The 20,309-nt window shown below is 35.3% G+C and overlaps 1 protein-coding gene across 49 annotated transcripts in view; it reads right to left on the bottom strand.

Moving 5' to 3' along the window:
• RIMS2 (regulating synaptic membrane exocytosis 2) overlaps positions 1-20,309 on the bottom strand; it is a 688,984-nt gene that overhangs the window by 341,899 nt on the left and 326,776 nt on the right. The gene's annotated exons all lie outside the window — the stretch shown is intronic.

Here is a 20,309-nt window from a genome sequence, read left to right as displayed (position 1 = left end):
ACACACACACACACACATATATATATATGCCAAAATAAAGCTAATATTCAAAATGAGTAAAATTTATAGAATGTATAATATAAGGTTTATGTACTCTAGACCGACCCTACAGAGCAAAAGTCCTGCAAAAAGAGAAAAAGCTACTAATAAACAGAAATAGAAACAAAAAAATGTATATGCTGAAAAATAAAAAGACTATCAGCTATGTCCGTTATTCATGTTAATTTTTTTTGCTCTCATGCTGCTCTAAAGACATGAGTTTGTTCTCCAGAGATTAAGGGACATTTACAAATTTTACATTGGTTTGTCAATAACTACTATTTTAAAAAGCCAAATAATTAAATATCGCTTCTGAAATGCAGTATGATATTTTTCATCGTGCTAATAAAACCTAAGAAATTTGGGTAGTTAAAAAAATTATTTCCATAAAATATTAACTTTGTATGAAAATTAAAAAGCAGATTCATTCAATATATATTAGTAAAAATAAACTTTACTTAAACATCATGAATTACTTAATCTTTTGAAATAATATTTCAACTTTTCAGAAATTATTCTTATAAAAAGTAAATTAAAAAATAATTTTGTCAATTTATGTAATTGGCAACTAAGAATGCATATCTACCATTTCCCAAACTTGCATGCTACTTATTTGCTTGGTATTTCAAAATATAAATTTTTTTTACCTTAAATATCCTTTTAGTCTATATATGTACATATATCTTTAAAAATTCTATTTATATTTTATTTTTCTAAAAATACTTACAGAACACCTTCCATTTGCTATGTATTATGCTAAGCTGTACTGTAAAGGGTAAAACAATGAAATATGCTTACAACAGAGTAGGGATAGAGAAACAGAACAAATCAGTGCCATACAGGAAAATACAAAACACTATGGAAGAGTACAATAAGATCTAATTTAGACTTTGGGGTCAGCAAACACCCCTAAAGTAATAATGTTTAAGATGAGAACTGAAAGATGTGACAATATGGTGCTATGAAAGAACTGAAGGAACACCATGGTTTCTGAACCAAAAAGAAGGAGGAAAAATATAATACTAAATGAGACTGGTGAGGCAGCACAGACCAACTTGGTTAGGTCTTTCTATGTCATATTAAAGATTTTAAATTTCAACCATTGAAGGATTTTAAGTGAATTGGTGACATGATCTGATGAACATTTTAAAATGATGAATCTAAGTACTATATAGAGACTAGGTTGTATGACACCAAAAGTTAAAAGGCATTTACAATAACCCTTGGGAAAGGTAACTATGGCTTGAAAAAAGACAATAGCAATAGACTTGGTAAGAAAAGAGGGACTGAGAGATGTTTCTGAGATAGAAATAACAGTGTTAAGAAAGACTAAAGAGTCAAAGTTAACTGCCTGATTTCTGGCATTAACAACTGAATGAAAGAAAAAATTTATGAGATGGAAAAGACTGGAGGAAGAACACTTCTTGTTAGAGAAGGGTAAGAGGGAATTACTCTATTTCATAAAATATATGATGCCACTGACTATAGGACTCATAAATTTCAGGATATATTTAATGATAAAAATGTATATCTTAAATGTATTAAATGTAGTGGTTGATTTTTGATATATCATTTGAACCGAGTGGACATATAAGAAAGAAACTGGTCAGAGTGTAATAAAGCTTAAAGTTTTGATCTGGAGACACAAATTGGCAATTATTAACATACAGACAGGAGTGAGATCATTTAGGAATAGAGGGTGAAATAAGGTATGAAGAGAACCCACACTGAATTCTAACATTTAGTGTTTGATTTGAGAAAAAAAGAGAAAAGATTGAGAAACAGCATGCAGAGAATAAAAGGAAGGAAGAAGGGAGATAGAGGGAGCTCTCCAAATCAAATAGTTTCCTAAACATAGAAGAAATAACTATACTGAATGATTTTTACATATCAAATGAAATGAGGAGGTGAAAAGTATGCACTGGATTTGGCAACCATGAAGATTAGAAAAGATAACAGGAAGAACAATCGGATAGAATGATAAAAATTAAAATAAGAGTGAAGAAACTGAAGAACCAAGGGAAGTGAAAAAGTAGAAAAAGTTGTGTGTAAATGAATGGTTCTTAAATTGCAATCCTCAAATTGCATCATCAACAACAACTGGGAACATGCTAGAAATGTAAATTCTTGGGTGTCACTCTAGACTTAATGAATCAGAATCTGTTGGTGGGCTTAACAATCTATATTTTAACAAGGCTTCCAGATGATTATGATCAGATGTTTGAGAATTACTGGAGACAATTATTTGAAAAAACTTATTTATGAAAGAGAATGAGGCTTTATTATCTAACACACACAATATGCAATTTGTAGAAAAGAACCCCATTCTTTAACCTGTGCACTAGCGAAGTGCTTCCCAAGCCTTTTCATGGCACAAATAATTAAAATATTATTAAAACACACTTCAGTATATAGAGATGACCAGTACAGGGGATAATTATGCCCATGTCTGGATGGCTACCCAAAAAGCTAAGTGTATCTGAGTCTCAGAAAACCAGTAGTCCTTTCGAAATACAGTATTGTCCCATAACAAAGCATTGACAAATCTGTGCATTAGAGAAAAAATAGCATGAAGCCTGTAAATAAAAATTCTTAACACTTTTATGTGACAGTAAGAAAAGTCAGCTCAAAATTTCTTTTCTCCCTCTGTACTTGCCTCTCTACCAAAAAGGCAGAAATGTACTTCTTCTTCTCTGAAAATAAAACCATAAAATAAGCTGTTTAACCATTTGAAAATAAAGCAAAACATCTGATTGGCAAAAATCTGTCATATAGGTCAAGTGCAGTGGCCCATGCCTATAATCTCAGCACTTTGGGAGGCTGAAGTGGGTGGATCATCTGAGGTCAGGAGTTTGAGACCTACCTGGCTAACATGGTGAAACTCTGTCTCTATTAAAAATACAAAAATTATCCAGGCATGGCATCATGTAGCTCTCAATCCCAGTACTTGGGAAGCTGAAACAAGAGAATCACTTGAACCCAGAAGGCAGAAGGTACAGTGAGCTGAGATGGCGCCACTGCACTCCAGCCTGGGCAACAGAGCAAGACTTCATCTCCAAAAACCAAAACCAAAACCAAAACCAAAACCAAAACCAAAACCAAACAAAACAGAACTGTCAAATATAAGTACTAAATAAACACTTGTTGAATGACTAAAAATTAGCGTCCCTGTAAGAACAAGATAATTAACGGTAAATCATATAGAAAATAGTCCTAAAAACTATTAAGACTATTGATAATACTTATCACTTGATATTATTTTTTTGCAGCTTAAAAGTACAGAACTAAGATAATAAAATATCTTTCTTTAGTAATAGTACAAAAATGTATTGCTGGGCTTTCCAGTTCTAGAACAAGAACTAGAAAACACATAAAGAACCATATGGAAATTTTAGAACTAAAGAATAACTGAAATAGAAAAAGCACATTGACGGGCTCAACCATAGAATGGCGAGCACAGAGGAATGACTCAGTGAACTTGAAGACAGAACAAGAAAAATGACCCAGTCTGAAAAACATACAGAAAATAGACTAAAGAAAAAAAAAAGAAAGAAAGAAAATGAACACAGCCAAAAGGGCCTAAAAAAAACTATAGCAAAAAGGCTAACACTCATATTATTGCAAGTCCAGGAGAAAAGAAAGTGAATAAATCTTTTTAAAAAAAAGGTATTCAAAGAAAAAGAGACTGAAAATGTCCCAAATTTGGCCAAAGGTATAAGCTTACAGAATCAAGAAACTATGTAAAATCTTAAACAAGAAATACCCAAAGATATCTGCTACAAGATACACCACAATCAAACTAAAACTAAAAATGAACTATCTTAAAAGCAGCAAGAAAAAAACAACGCCTTACCTAAAGGGAAAAACAATTTGAATGGGAGCAGATTTCTCATCAGAAACCTTAGAGTTCAGAAGGAAGTTGCACAATATTTTTCAATTGCTAAAATAAAAGAAATGTCAACCTGAATTCTAAATATGATAAAATTATCTCTCAGAAAAGAATGAGAAATACATTCTCAGACAAAAGAAAACAAAGAGAATCTGTAACTAGCAGATGTACCCTAAAAAAATAACTAAAGGAAGTTCTGGAAACAAAAGAGAAACAAAAAAGAAGGAACCTGAAAGTATCAAGAAGTAATAAAGAACATAGTAAGCAAAAATATGGGTTTTCTTTCTCCTCTTGAGTTTTCTAAATTATGTTTTTGATGCTTGAAGTATAGAGCATACATTGTCTGATGTGGTTTTCAATATATAGAGAGAAAATATTTAAGACAAGTCCATTAAGAGATAAAGTAGAAAATAAAGGAATTTAAATGATTTAAGGTTTCTACATTTCACTCCAGTTAAACGTCAACACCAATACAATGTGATAAGTTGTATACATGTAATATATTACCTAGAGCAACCACACAAAAAACCTACAAAAAGAAATATGCTTAAACACTATAGGGCAATTGAGACACAATTTACAATTCTAAAAATACGTTCAAATAACCCATAGGAAGGCAAGGTAAAGAAAATAATGAAATGAAAATAGAAGGAACAAACAGAAAACAAAAAAGAAAATGCCAAACTATAAATGAGCTGCAGGTCCATATTCCTTATGATTATAAACACAGAAATCCTTAACAAAATATTAGCAAACAGAATTCAGTAAAAAGAATTATATGCAATGTCCTCAGACAAAAATGGAGAGGCTGATGGCAAAAAAGAAAAAAAAAGAATCATACTCTATGACCAAATGAGGTTTATTCCTAGAAGGCAAGACTGGTTAAATATTTGAAAATCAATGTATCCACATATTAACAAGTTAAAGGAAAAAAATTACATGATCTTATCCAGTGACCACTGATGCAGAAAAAGCATTAATGATTTTGAAAAAACTCTAAAAAAATAGAGGGGAACTGGCCCAAACTAACACAGAACAACAATAAAAATCCAACAGCTAAGATTATACTGAAAAAAGGCTGAATGCTTTATATAAACAGAAATTTCACCAAAGAGGATATCTTCATTTATAACAGCCAAAGAGTGGAAACAACCAAAATATCCATTAATAACTGTGGTATATCCATACCATGAAATGCTACTTGGAAATAAGAGAAAACCTATACACACAACAAGGATAGACCTCAAGGGCATTATATGAAATGGAAAAAACTTAAAATTTCACATACTGTATGACTGATAAAAATATAGGCATAAAGAACAAATTAGTGGTTGACAGACGTTAGGGATAGTGGAGAAGGAGAAGGATGTTATTAGAAAGAGGAAGCATAAGGACGATCTTTATGGTAATACAGTTCTTCATCTTTATAGAAGTGGTAGTTATATGAATCCATACATGTGATAAGATGTCCTAGAAGTATAAAAACATTGTTCCAGTATTAATTTCTTAATTATAGCTATGCAAGGTATAACCATTGAGGAAACTGGGTGAAGCACATATAGGATCTCACTGAACTATCTTTCCAACTTCCTACAAATCTATGACTATTTCAGAGTCAAAATCTAAAAATAATGTTTTGCTGCCTTCATAGACCGTCACCACCCCATCAGAAGACGTGTTCAAAGAAAAGGCTAGAGTACCACTTGTCAGCACGATGTAGAGAAGGTCAGTGCTTCAGATAGGAAGTTACACAAAAAGCACACTAAATCCTATCCAACTCTGGTATTCAATTATTCTACTGGCACAAGTTAAACATACTTAAATATGAGGCCTGACTAAAAATAATCAAAAGACTAGAACCTTTGACTAAAATTTCCATTCATGTATCTCTATTGTAAAATGCAAACTAACCTAATTATGTGTGTTTATGTTCTATACACAGAGAAAAAATGTTTAGATATTCTATTTATAACTTTTTTTCTACAGTCATTACATTAAGATAACAGTTTATTAACTCTTTTATATCATTGTTTTTCATTACTTTGATTTAATAAAGGCTTAAAAATTAAATCACGTAGTACATAAAGGCATTCTTTAACAACCTCATTTTCAACTTCATCATGTTTATAAAGTAATAGCATGTTGTAACAGAAATTTATATTTGAAGATAGAAAACCTGTACTAAAATACTGACTTTATCCCTTATCAATTTTATGATTTGTGCAAGTCATAGGCCTCATTTTCTCATCTGTTTTGAAAAAAATTAGTTGTGATATCTAACAGACTCCTGAGAGTCTTAAGATACTCATGAAGCTCTTTGTAAAGTGTAGAGTCATTCCAAGTTCATGATATTGTCATCATTTTTAAAAATACTAACTTTCTAATTAGGTAGGGAAAATTGAACTATGACCCTTTTACGTTTTTTATTTCCCTTTTTGGTATTTTGTCCTCCTTTTAAACTTGTCAAGCTATATATGCAGGCATTTCCCAATGTGTAACCCATGGAATACTGGTTCTGCAAAATGTTAAAGGCCATTGAGTAATTTAAAAGCTCTCTAATCAAATAACTTTGGAAAAGTCTGGATACAATACAATTAAATAGATTCCTTGAATGCAGGATGTTTTTTCAAACAGTAATGACAATATGCTTCACTAAGAGGATTATATTATATTGTTTCCACAAACTTAATTGAAACACAGAAGCTTTATCAGAGGACAAGTGTCCTAGGAACTGCATTTTGAGACATAATACTGAAACCTTCCTGGAGGGTCATTTACCCTTATAAGATAGTCACTAAAACTGATAATGTCTTAAGTTTTTCCCACTCCAAAGAAAATGTTCTATAAACTATTAAACACACAGTCCAACCAAAAAAAAGGTTATATAGAGAGAATACTATCTAAGGCAATTGTTTGCAAACTAGGTTCGATGGAGTTGCTTCGGAGACAACTAACTGTTGGACACTGTGCAGAGGACTGATTCTAAGGTTGTAGCCCATAATCCCCATCTCATGGTATTCATGACTTTGTGGAACCTGTGACTTGCTCATAAACAAGGTAGGGAGATAGTAAGGTGATGGGATGTTATTCCCATGATACTGCTAAGTTTTATAAGATTTTTGCCTTGCTAGTTAGCTTGTTTTAGATACTCTCTTTGCTGGCTTACTGAAAAAAGCAGCCACGATGTAAAGCCCATGTTACAAAGGAACTGCAGGCAGCCTTTAGGAAATATGGATATCTCCTAGGAACTGCTAAGAGCCTTTAGGAGCTGTGGGGAAGATGACGGCAGCTTCTTGTCAAAAAAATAAATAAATTCTGCCAACAATCTTATCAAACTTGGAATCAGATTCTTCCCTGAATCAAGTGTCCAGAAAGAAATGCAGCACCCACGACATGATTGCAGCTGAGGGAAATCTAGCTTAGTCACATTAAGACTCATAACCAACAGAAACTGTGAGATAATAAATGTGTTTTAAGCTGCTAAGTTTCTGGTAATTGGCTCTTAATTCATTGCCAGCTCTGAAAGTAGGAGATTTTAGAGTAGGAACCAAACTAAAATGTCAGTAGATCTAGAGGGCCCCATATGTTTAGACCAAGTCTTAAGCTCCAATACAAAAGCATGGCTAGCTAAAGTACAGTAGCATTTGAAATAGGATGATAAACATTATCCATAATTAGCTTTTAAAATCTTGCCCTTTTGGTACTACCAACGTATTCTTCTTTAATAACATGTAATTGATGAAATGATTGCATTTGTGGCATACATTAGAATTCATCTTAATAATTACACAATTTGAAACTGTTTTCGGTTACACAGGTACAAATAGGAGCTTAAGAAATTCACATTCTAGAAATATAAGCAGGTAAAATATATGATTTAAATATGTATATAGATTTTCTTGGAAGCATATAGTCTCATTTCCTGCAACTAGTGGGCATAAACAGCTAAGTATCAAGCCCAAGTGTTAATTATAAAGGTAGCAATGCTCTAGACAAAGAAAAATTCTTAATGTCGGCAAGTTTGCTATACTAAGGGCAGAATCCTGATAGTAGGGAAACCTGAGGCATGGGATGGGGACATCTTAGCTCCGTGTACTTGTAATTCCTAAAACTAGATCCCGTGAACCCTCTGACTTCCAAGGGAAAATCTGCCAAAGCCTGAACCTGCATAAGTAGGCATTCCTTCTTATTAAAAGGTAATACTTCCACTTGTTTGATGAAGATGTAGAGGCTATTTCCTTGCAAAACAATAAATGATCCTCTCAGTATCTATTCCCACTTCCTTTCCTAACCATGAGGGTTAAGTCACAAAATAACCCAGTGAGAGAAATGTGGGGCCTTTTAAGGGAAGAAAGAGACTATGCCCCATCTCATTCCACCTCCACAAAAAAAAAAAAAAACTATAGATCCTCAACAACATGCAGAAGGAATACCCAGGAAGTTACATATGGGAATGATCTTGACAAACTTGGATTGGGAGGAATGTTGATAGAGTTGGTAAGACACAGTTTGTACATATAGGAGCACTCTTCTGTGAAGGAAGATTTAACATCCTGGAAAAAACTCTAGAAAATTATGTTAAAATATAATAGTTCTTGGAAGCTTGGAAAAAGTGGTAGCCAAAACCAAGAGAGACAGAAAAGTCAGAAATGCCATGGAAGAAAGTGGAAGAAAGGATTCAAAGACTCAGAGAAGCAGTTATGCTGAAGTGGAGATAACACACAAATCCAAAAGCAAGTCAGGAGGTTCTAAGAGAGGATCCAGATGTCCCTCCATTTGCAAAAGAAATAAGAAACACACTGCTGAGGCAGACACCAGCATCATTGAGAATACCAGTGTTGACTTTCTTCTGACAGTAAGAGATGCTGTTACTTATCTGGCCTCCCCAAAAACAAAATGATAAAGAGGAGCTTGAAATAGAGTCCAGGTGACAGCTATTAGCAATCAAATGCATGGTGAGTGCCATTATTATAATAAGTGTCAAGATAGGAGTGGTAGCCACAGAGTATAGATCCACAAAGCTGGCAATAAGATCACTGGGCACAGCATCCCTAGGGGCAAGATAGATGGGCAACTAATGAGGATATGCCCAATCTATATAATCAAAACAAAAAAGTATGGATGATCAGGAGGCTATGGAAAGCCACCCCAATAAAAAGACAAAACTCCTTGCATTGTTTCTGGATCTAAACCAGTTTTTAGATGTGGAACCCTATGACTGAAAGAAAGGATGAGTTGCCAGGAGGAAGAACTCTAACATCACAGAAAGTGAATGCAGCTATTTTCTCAGGAAACAGTAAACACAGGAAAAGAAATAACCCACACATTTTAAGAACTGTTGGACACAATGAATCTAGTTGACAGTGACACTGAAAATCCCAGTGTCATCATAGCCCCTCTTTTAAATTGGGGGTATATAGAAAATAAGTAATAAATTGAGTCCTGGCGCAAGTCTGACTCACAGTAGGCTCAATAATTCCCCAGATTTCATTTAGTGGTAATTACAGCAATCTCCAAATGGACATCCTTGGTATTCAAAATAACCCCTACATTAGTTCCCTGACCTGTGGAATTAAGAACTACTATAATGGCCTGGCCAACATGGTGAAAACCCATCTCTACTAAAAATACAAAAATTAGCTGGGTGTGGTGGTGGCCACCTGTAATCCCAGATACTCAGGTGGCTGAGGCAGGAGAATCCCTTGAACCTGAGAGGTGGAGGTTGCAGTGAGCTGAGATAACACCATTGCACTCCAGTCTGGGGACAAGAGCAAGACTCCAGCTTAAAAAAAAAAAAAAGAACTACCATAATGGGGAAAGCCAAGCCTAAGCCTCTGAAAATTCCATCTCCCACTGGTGAAAATTACTTAAAAAATAGGACACCAAGGTGATGTCCCACATCATATTCCTTTCTAAATTTACCAGTTTGCCACAAAAAAAAAAAAAAAAAAAAAAAAAAAAAAAAAAAAAAAAAAAAAAAAAAAAAAAAAAAAAAAAAAAAAAAAAAACAGATGCATTGATGCATCCTAAAAAATGCAGTGGACTACTATAAGCTCAATCAAGTAGCAGCCTCATTTGAGATTAACATGGCAGGTGTTGTATCTTCCCTAACTAATTAATACTGCCCCAGGTACGTGATATGTGGACAATGAACTGGTAAATGTTGTTTTTTTTTTCCCATTCCTATCAAGAAGGGCCAGAACTACTCACATACACCTGGGATGGACAAAAGGATATACTGATAGTTATTCCCTGGGGTCATGCTAATTCTCTGCCTTCTATCATAATACAGTCCAAAAAGACTGAGACTATAGGGACATTCCACAGAACATCATATTTGTTCACTATATGGTGAGAAAGAAGTGATAATGATATTAGAAATCATGTTTAGTCATATGTTCTTTAGACGGTAGAAGGTAAATCCTACAAAGATTCAGGAGCTTATAAAACCAGATAAATTTTTAGGAACCTAGTGATCATGGGAATGGTCAGATCATCCCCTCTGAGACAAAAGACAAATGATTACCTCTTGCACCTACCACTAATGAGAAGGAAACACAATGCTTGGTAGGCCATCTCTTTAGATTCTGAAGGCAGCATATTCCACAGTGTGGAATATTGCTTCAACTCAATTGCCAAGAATTACAGAAGGCTTCCAGCTTAAAATAGAACCCAGAACAAGAAGATGCTTTAGATCAAGTCCAACCCTGTCACTTGGGCCACATGATGTAACAGGCTGTATGGTATTAGAAGCATCAATAGTGGGAAAATAAGCCATATACAATTTATGGCAAGTCTCACTAGGAGAATCATAACGTACACACCTATTTCTGAAACAAGGCCATGTAATCTGCAGTGGATAATTATATACTACTTGAAAAACTGTTTCTGGTATGCTCCTAGCCCTGGTGGAGGGCAAAGATCTAGCCACAAATCATCAATAACCAAACAGCTAGAAGTGTCCATCATAAGCTAGGGTCTGCTAGGTCTGCAAACTGAAAGGTTGGACAAGCCAAACAATGATTCATTGTAAGACAGAAGTGGTGATCCATGTTTGACCATCAGTAGAGCCAGAGGGCATGAATAAAATACATATGCAGGTAACCCAGAAATCCATGCCATCTACTGTTATCATGTTGGCATCTCTACCTCAGCTCACATCTAAAGGCCACACAAGGGGTCACTTACAGTTACCTGACAAAGAAGGACAAACACCATGCCTGGTTCGCTGATGGGCTAGCTCGGCATGTATATAAAAGCCAAAAGTGGACTGTTGCTGCACCACAGCCCTATTTAAGAGTGGCCCCGAAAGAAAGCAATGAAGAAAATAGGGCAGGGCGTCAGATGGCCATCCACTTTGTGTATAAAAAAAAAGGTGCTATGAAGTAAGAATATATACAAACACATAGGCAGGGGTAAATAGCTTGACTAATAATAAGCCAACAAGATAAAAAATTGACAAGATTAAAGAAAAGGATGTCTGGAGAAGTGGTTTGTGAAAATATCCATGGGAATAAGGGAAAAAAAAGATGTATGTATCATGCTTTAAAGCCCTTGGGGTAGCTGGGCTCTTTGGATGGTCCTTATACAAACCATGTCTCATGTCCTTCTGAAGACTCTTCTCCCTGTATTTTCTGTGAGCTTTTTTTTTAATAACAAATAGAGAGAGATCCAAGATGGCTGATCACTAGCAGCTCGGGATTGTAGCTCCCAGTGAAACTGCAGAGAACGTGAGGACGCCACACTTTCAGACGAATTTTTGTTGTTCATGCACCAGGAGACTCCCAGCGGAGGAGCCCCACGGGTCGCCAGCGTGACTCTTGTGGCTGGCGAGGCAGTTTTGCCGCTGCCTTGGTGCAGTGGTTCTTGGTGCAGTGTCAGAAAAGCACCATCAATCATAATGCCGCTGTTTTGGCCAGCGCAGTGGGTTGCTCAGATTTTAGCACTGGGAATCAACAATTTGGACGTCCACTCAGAAACCCAATTATAAAGACCACAGATGGATAAGTTTATAACGAAGGGAGGAAAACAGCCTAAAAAGGCTGGGAATACCCAAAATCAGAACGCCCCTCCCTCTACAGGGATCATAGTTCCTCATCAGCAACGGAACAAGGCCTGATGGAGAACGAGTNCAGGAGGCTGAGGCAGGAGAATTGCCTGAACCCAGGAGGCGGAGGTTGCGGTGAGCCGAGATCGCGCCATTGCACTCCAGCCTGGGTAACAAGAGCGAAACTCCGTCTCAAAAAAAAAGAAAGTGTCAGTCTATGTGAGGGCAGATCAATTGAAATTATCCAACTGGAAGAACAGAGATAAAGAATAGCGCCTCAGTGACCCGTGGGGATAATAGATGTTATGTGTTAATATGTGGAACTAACATATAAAGTGGTCTAATATATATGTAATTATAATCCCAAAAAGAGAAGAGAGAGAAGGTAGAAAGAAATATTTGAGAAACTACTAGCCAAACATGTCCCAAATTTGGTGAAAAATACTAGTGCACAGGTATAAGAACAGGACAAATACAAAGAAACCCAAACCCAGGCACATCACAGTAATCTGCTACAAACTGAAGATAAGGAGAAAATCTTAAAAGCAGTCAGAGAAAAAGGACACACATGCACAGGGAAACATGGCTGACTCTCGTTTTAAACAATGGATTCCTGAAGCCGATGGAATCATACCTTAAACATGCTTAGTTTGAAAAAAAGCTTGTGAAGCAACATATTCAATAAAAGCTATCCTTCTCAAATGAGGGTTAAGTAAAGACATTTCGAGTTCTTTTAAAGCCAAGAAAATCCATTGCCAGGAGACATAAACTATAAGAAAAATTAAATAAAGTTCTCCAGGCTGCAGTAAAATGAAACCAGACGTAATTTAATATCTACAGGGGGAATGAAAAGCATTGAAAAAGGTAAATATTTGAGTCCATAAACATCGTCAAGTTTATAACATGTGGAAGTAAGTGTATTTGTCAACAATAGCACAGAAAACAAGGGTGAATAAATTGAATTACATTTGTCATAAACTTGTTTAAATTGTATGTAAAGTGATTCAACATTAATTGTAAATAGTCTAAGAATGCATGCTATAGCTCCTACAGCAACTGCTAAAAAAAGTCTTATTTATAAGTCAATAGAGGAGATAAAATAAAACACTAAAAAACATTTTATTTACCTAAAAGAAGATGGAAGAAGAACACAGGATCAAAAACCATGTGGAACAAAAAGAAAACCAGTAGCAAGACGGTGGACTTAAAACTGAACCATTTCCTCATCACATCAAGTGCAGAGGCAGAAATGGGAACCCTGGGTCAAAAAAGCAGGACCCGACTGTGTGCCGTGCACAGGAGACACACCCTGAACACCCAGGGAGGTGGAAAGTTCCAGAGGGACAGGTGTGACACAAACGGTGAGCGCAGGAAAGCCGGGTGGCTGCATCCACGTCTGATAATGTGGGGCTGAGGACAAGCAGCATCAACAGAGAATAAGAGGCATATTTCACATCGAAAAAGGCTCATTTCATCAGGACCTCAGGCATACATATGCAGCACATAATAGCAGAATTTAAAAATTTGTGCCAATATGCAAAATTGACATAATTAAAGGGAGAAATAGACAACTCATAATCATAGTTGGAGATTTTAACACTTTTCTCTCAGTCTTTGATAAAACAAGTAGACAAAACATTAGTGATAAGACAGGAATAGCACTACCAATGACCTTGACCTAACTGGCATTCACAGACCCTGCACCACACACTGCACAATACTCATTTTTTTTTCAAATATTTGGAGAATTCACTAAGACAGGTCATATGCCGGACTGTAACATAGGCCCCAATACATTTCAAAAGATTGAAATCTTTAAGAGTATATCCTATTATAACAAAAGAATTAACTTAGAAATTTATTTGATATTCAGGAAAGCCCTCAACATTTGAAAATTAGGCAATGCACATGTAAATACCCATGGGGTCAAGAAAAGACCGTAACAAAAGCCAAAAAAATTTTCTAGTGAAATGAAATAAAAGTATAACATATCAGAATTGGTGAGATACAGCTAAAGCAGTTTATATTAGAAAAGTAGAAAGGTCTGAATGTGTCAAATCAATTATTTAAGTTTCCATCTAAGAAGATAGGAAAATAAGAGCAAATTAAACTCAACTCTACTTAAAACAAGTAGACGGAAGAAAATAATGGCAAGAAAAGAAATCAATGAGGCAGAAAATAGGCAAACAATAGAGAAAATCAACAGAGCCAAAAGTTAGCTCTTTGAAAAGATAAATAAAGTTGATAAACCCTTAGCAAGAGTGATCAAGAACAAAAGATAAAACACACATTTCTACATCAGGAATAGCATTATAAAGATTAGAGGGGTAACAAGGGAGCCTTGTGAACAACTTTATGCCAATAGATTAGATAACGTAGATAAAATTTAAAAATCCCTTGTAAAAGACAACTAACAAAAACGGACATAAGAATAAACAGCATAGACCTACATCTGTTAAATAAACAGAAAAAAAAAAAAGAAAGTACCCTTTCAGATCAGCAGCAGACTCCCAACAAACCCTGCTTCAAAGAGTCTAGCAGATGCCAAGCATCAGCAAAGATTGTTTAATGAATGAATGGATAAATAAAATGAATGAACAATTAAAAAAAACAAAAAAACAAATAGAATATGGCAGGAATGATGCCACATGAGTCCAAGCTAGGACAGAATAAGTGGTGTCACAGAATTATATCTCTGTGAGCCCTGAGGCATCATATAAGAAGTCCTACTAACTGGAAACTGCTATGTTAGAGAGACCAAAAGTAGGTGCACTGGTTCAGAATCCCAGCTAACCATACCTGCTAAGGTGCCGGATGTGCAAAAGAAGTCATCTTGGAGACTTTAGATGAGCTCGTACTGCCAGGTAAATTCCACCAGTGTTAACTTCTACAGCATCATATGAAGAAAAACTACCCAGTTGAACATTGACTGAATTCCAGACTCACAAAATCAAGCAAAAGGTAGTATTTGTAGGTAGTGGCACAAAGTGTTGACTAGTTCTCTTCACAAAAATCAAGCATAAGTCTGTAAAAATTGGTAACAACAATTTGTATGGCTGTGGAAACCAAACAAAGCCAGTAAGAAACAGAAAACCAGCAATTTTCCTAGCCATAAGCTATATTCCAACAAAGGGTGAAGTAGACCAGCCAGAAATTAGACAGGAAGACCATGGAAATAAAAGACATTCAGAAAAGTGAAATACACTTTCCACATGTATCAGGCTAGGAACTTATGCTATTTCTTAGTCACAGGGGATATCCTGAGAGAGCATGGTAGAAAGTAAAACCCAAGGGTTACTTGAGAACTGGCTGAACTTTAAATGTATCAGTATATCACACACAGATTAAATGGCATAAGCTGGAAGCTTTCAAATTCAAGATATTTGAGCACAATTTCCACCCAAATCTTTCACTAACAATATGAGTCATGACCCAAAGAGTAGAGACTTCAGTGGACACATACTACGGGAAGACAAATTCTACATTTTAAGTCCAAGGAAGTTACTTAAAAAAGAAAAAGAAAACATAATCCTCAGGAAAATCTATAAGATTCCAGAGTTATTACATAACCATCAATTAAAATGCCCAATTTTGAACCAAAAATTATAAGACATTCCAAGAAATAGGAAAACATTACTCATAACTAGGAAAAAAATCAGTCAAAGAAACTGACTGCTATGGACTGAATGTTTGCATCCTTCCCTCCCAAATTTGTGTGTTGAAGCCTTAATCCCCAGTATAATAGTTCGTGAAGTCAAGACTTTGGGAGGTCATGTGAGTGGAGCGCTCATGATGGAATTAGTACTTTTATACAAAGAAACACAAGAGAGATTATCTCTCCTGAATCATGTAAGAATACAGCATAAAGAGCCATTTGCAACTTGGGAAGAGGGCCTTTACTAGACACTGAATCTGCCAGCACCTTAATCTCAAACTTCACAACCTCCAGAACTGTATAAAATAAATATCTGCTTTTTAAGCTACCCATTCTGTGGTAATTTGGTATAAGCCTGAGCTGACTAAGACACTGACTCTCAGTGGAACAGATGTTGGATTTCGCAGACAAAGATTTTAAAGCAGCTGTTAAAAATATGTTCAAAAATGAAAAAATCCTTGTCATGGAATCACAGGGAAATCTGATAACAATAACTCAGTAAGTACTGGTTCTCAATAGATAAACAGAAAATAAAAGAAAACAAACAAAAACTCTAGAGTTGAAAAATACAATAGTCAAAATGAAGTATTTACTACATGAGCTCAGCAGCAGATTTGAGAGGCAGACGAAACAATTGGTATACTCTAACATAGATCAATAGAAATTATACACTCTAAAGAACAGAGGAAAAGAATATTGAAAAAGGAAAAAAAAAGAAAAGAACCTTAGCCTTAGAAAAATATCCAGCAAATGAAATACATGTAATAAAATTCCTAGGAAGTAATATGGGAAGAAAAAGTAGTTGAAAAAATAAATAGCAGAAAACTTTCCAAATTTAAAAAAGCACTATTCAAATTCAAGAAGCTCAATGATCACAAAGTATGAAATACACAAAAGATTCGCATCTAGACACCTTATAGTTAAACTGCTAAAATCAAAAGACGAAGAGAAAATAGTTAAAAATAGCAAGAGAGAGAGAGTCATCATGCAAAGAGGAACAACAAATACTATAAACAACTGACTTCTCAACAGAAAAATAGAGGCCAGAAAAAAAAATGGAATGACATATCAAAGTTCTGAAAAAGAAACAAAATAAAAATCCTGTCAATCAAGAACTCTATATCCAAAACATTACTTACCAAAAATAAAGATAAAAAAAATTTCCAAGATTTAAAAAAAAAAAAAAAAAAAAAGACATTGTGTCTTCTACACCACAGGATTCAAGTACATGACTTAGTAACTAGAACTGGCTCCTTAAATTTGTGGAATCAAATAAATATAAAGGTATAATTTGCTGCAATTTGTATCATAATGACTTTGGGGAAATGTCAAAAGTTCAAAATTAGAAACACACACAGCTCAGCTGACCCTTGAACAGCACAGATTTGAACTGCATGGGTCTATTTATATGCAATTTTTTAAAATAAAAGTTACACTGGGTATGCCTGCCTCTTCTACCTCTACTTCCACCTCCTCCATCTTTTCCATCTCTTACACCCCTGAGAAAATAAGACCAGTCCCTCCTCCTCCTGCTCTTCCTCCTCCTTAGCCTACTCAGTGTAAAGATGACGAGGATGAAGCCCTTTGTGATGATCCACTTCCACTTAATGAGTAGTAAATATATTTTCTCTTCCTTTTGACTTTCTTAATAACATTTTCTTTTCTCTAGATTACTTTCTTGTAAGAATACAGTCTAGAATACATAAAACAGACATAATATGTTTTATCAGTAAGGCTTCCAGTCAACAGCAGGCTGGCTATTGGTAGTTAAGTTACTGGGTAGTCAATATTATATGCAGATTTTCAATAGTGTAGGAGGTTGGCACCCCAATCCCTGTATTGGTCAAGGGTCCACTGTATTTCTTATTTCCTCAATAAAATTATGAGAGCTCCCCCTCTTTTTCTATCTCAATAATACATTGTGAGACCCAAACCCTAGGTTAATTCAAGCCCTAGATATCCTCAATTGTAAACCAAAGGTCAATAGCCCCACAGGAAACAAAAATTACCTGGGATATAATTTTTTCTTTTAAACATTAAAAATATATGCAGAACAGGATGTGCTGTAATAAAATGGCTTGGACAATCATCTGTCAGAATAAAATTGAAAATTAATCTGTTGATTCAACATTGTGTGTGTACACATGCACACTTCTAAATACATGTACCGTTTTATAAGATTTAATCATATCTAAAATGCATTTGGTTTGAAGAGACTGCAAAGTATTTCATTCTTGCCCATTTGTTATTAATGTAGAAATTTAACATCCTTTTATTCTCTTTTATTTAGTATCTTTCAAAAAAGATACTAAATAAAAGAGAATAATCAATCTTGTATGATCAAGACGGTAAGAACAAGTTATGTTCTTACCACCTTGATCATTCACTAAAGTTCATAATTGTCAAGGATCCTGATATTTTATTCAATAGCCCACTCTACTAATTAACTGATACATTTATATATCTCAAGATTTGGACAAAAGGTAAGTGTCAGGAACATATTAGATTTCTATAAAATTAAGCCTTTCCTTTGTTAAAAGGATTAACATTAGTCTTATAAGAGTCCATGCTTGAACCTTCTATGTCAGTCTCACTTTATTTGCTCCTGAAAGAGTTCTTCAAAGTACTATGCACCCCCTACAAAAAAAGACAGATAAGTAGTTCCATGGAGAATGGAATTATGTATGGCAATATACTGAGCTGCCCTTCTGCTCTAAAATACACTTCCCCCATGCTCCAAATTATTTTCTCAAAAAGCCTTTGCAGGAGATGTATCCTAAAAAGAAAAACAGCCAAAAAGAATGATTTCCTGGCCAATGAGTACAAATTTGTGATCCCAGCTACCCATTAACCCTAATTCTCCCCTTGGGAGGGTCATGCTACCTAGGCATGCCCCTTTGTCTTGGATCCTCGAAACCCATTCCCACGCAGTGTCAATGTGCCACGTTCACTTCTTTACATCTCATACACTCTTCACCTTCAGCCAGTCTGGCATCCATCCTAATCATGAAATTGAATCAGATCCTGTCAAGATCACCACCATGTTGTAAATCCAATACATATTTTACTATCCTGAAACTATTAAACCTTTCAGAATGTATCATATTTTATCATATTCCCTTAATAAAGTTCTCTCCTCTTACTTGCAACAATACCACTCACTCCCAATTTTCCTCATATCCAGTTGTCCTTCTCCCTTACTTATGCCATTTATTCCTTGCTATAAGCTTATCATGCAAGTACTATTATCCCCATTTTACAGGTGAGAAAAGTAAATATTATAAAGACAAAGAAAGTGGCCCAGGTCACAAAGCCAGTAAATATCTGAACATACATTCAAAACCAGAGACCTGTTTCTCTCTACTCTGTCTCATCACTGACAGCAAAAATGCTAAAAACAACTAAATTCTATATTGAGAGTATAAAAAATTTTTATTTCCTAAAATAAATTATATTGCTTAAAAAGTGAAGCAATGTAATTTAAGTTCTAAAGAAAATAAATGTCCAGCAGATACAGGCATAATAAATTACAAGAATGTTTAATTTTTGAGTTAATTTTTTAAAAAGTTTTTAAAAGTTAAAGAAGTATTAATGATTATTTGCTCATTTTTAGAAAACATTAACTGATCTCAAGGTAACTTTATCAAAAATGAACAATGCATACTGTACTATAATCCAGGGATCAGCAAACTTTTTCTCTAAAGACCATATTATCAAAACCACATTGAGATACCATCTCATGCCAGTTAGAATGGCAATCATTAACAAATCTGGAGACAACAGACGCTAGAGAGGATGTGGAGAAATAGGAACACTTTTACACTGTTGGTAGAAGTGTAAACTAGTTCAACCATTGTGGAAGACAGTGTGGCACTTCCTCAAGGACCTAGAAATAGAAATTCCATTTGACCCAGGAATCCCATTGCTGGGTATATACCCAAAGGATTATAAATCATTCTGTTATAAAGACATGCACACGTATGTTCACAGTGGCACTATTTACAGTAGCAAAGACCTGGAACCAACCCAAATGTCCATCGACAATAGACAGGACAAGGAAAATGTGGCACATATACACCATGAAATACTATGCAGCCATAAAAAAACGATGAGTTCATGTCCTCTGTAGGGGCATGGATGAATCTGGAAACCATCATTCTTAGCAAACTGACACAAGAACAGAAAATCAAACACTGCATGTTCACACTCATAGGTGGGTATTCAACAATGAGAACACACAGAGGGGAGCATCACACACTGGGGTCTATTGGAGGGGGGCCAAGGGAGGGACAGTGGGGGCAGAGTGAGGAGGTCGGGGAGGGATAACATGTAGAGAAATGCCAGATGTAGGTGATGGGGGGATGGAGGCAGCAAACCACATTGCCATGTATGTACCTATGCAACAATCCTGCATGATCTGCACATGTACCCTGGAACCTAAAGTACACTTAAAAAACAATGTAAAAAACATTCCAAGCTCAAAAAAGAGATATACAGAAAAGGTGATGGGCTGAATTGAGCATACAAGCCATATTTTATTTATCCCTGATCTAAACTGTATTATCTGATGATTTTCTCAAGTGAAACTTCCTAATAAATGGATAATCTCCCACATGCAGTAAAATTACATCCAAAATGTTGAGGCTTAAATAAGAAGTAAAATTGTTTTGCTGCTAAAC

The sequence above is a fragment of the Cebus imitator genome, unplaced genomic scaffold (assembly GCF_001604975.1).
Source record: "Cebus imitator isolate Cc_AM_T3 unplaced genomic scaffold, Cebus_imitator-1.0 Scaffold56, whole genome shotgun sequence".
NCBI lineage: Eukaryota > Metazoa > Chordata > Mammalia > Primates > Cebidae > Cebus > Cebus imitator.
The sequence above is the reverse complement of the archived record's forward strand: the minus strand, read 5'-3'. Positions and strand labels throughout refer to the sequence as shown.